The 799-nt window shown below is 51.4% G+C and overlaps 1 non-coding gene across 1 annotated transcript; it reads left to right on the plus strand.

Annotated features, from left to right (window-relative positions):
* The first annotated feature begins 464 nt into the window (after nt 1–464).
* Nucleotides 465–622, plus strand: LOC125772980 (5.8S ribosomal RNA). The gene has a single exon (XR_007419799.1). It is a non-coding gene; the product is annotated as a 5.8S ribosomal RNA (ribosomal RNA).
* The last annotated feature ends 177 nt before the right edge of the window (nt 623–799 follow it).

Raw genomic sequence — 799 nt, forward strand, 5'->3', positions numbered from 1 at the left:
GGCGGTACGCAAAGGATACGGATGAGCGAGTATGCAGGCCCAATACTCAATAGCTCGATCCGATCCAAGCACATGAGTTGACTGCGGCGTCAGGTTAACCGATGTGCAATACGTATCCGGCCATAGGCACGGAACGAACAGGAACTGTGGTGCAGACATACAAGGGCCATGGGGCGGTACGCAAAGGATACGGATGAGCGAGTATGCAGGCCCAATACTCAATAGCTCGATCCGATCCAAGCACATGAGTTGACTGCGGCGCCAGGTTAACCGATGTGCTAAGAGAGTTGTTCCTGGGCCTTCAAAGTGACTTCAAAACTATCTTAGCGAATGGTGGCCATGGGCGTAGACATGAGCCACAAGTCACAAGGCCTGGGACTATTGGGTAATAAAGACAACTTAGTCAGAAAGTTAGTCTTTGGACGTACCACCGGGATTGTGTTACATTGGGAACCTTACTATAAAACCCTAGGCAGGGGATCACTCGGCTCATGGATCGATGAAGACCGCAGCTAAATGCGCGTCACAATGTGAACTGCAGGACACATGAACACCGATAAGTTGAACGCATATTGCGCGTCGGACGATTAAACCCGGCCGATGCACACATTCTTGAGTGCCTATCAATTCCTTGATATACAACAAACCAAACTTCAGGGTGGAGCGTGCCACAATAGAACACTATGGCGAGCAGCCCGTCTAGTGTCGTGGGGGAAACACGCTTCCACACTGTGCATAATGGCGTGCTCGGGACCTTTGTTGGGACCGCAGGGCGCTGAAAGTAAAGGGGTGAACCGCA

The sequence above is a fragment of the Anopheles funestus genome, assembly GCF_943734845.2.
Source record: "Anopheles funestus chromosome X unlocalized genomic scaffold, idAnoFuneDA-416_04 X_unloc_163, whole genome shotgun sequence".
In the NCBI taxonomy this organism is placed as follows: domain Eukaryota; kingdom Metazoa; phylum Arthropoda; class Insecta; order Diptera; family Culicidae; genus Anopheles; species Anopheles funestus.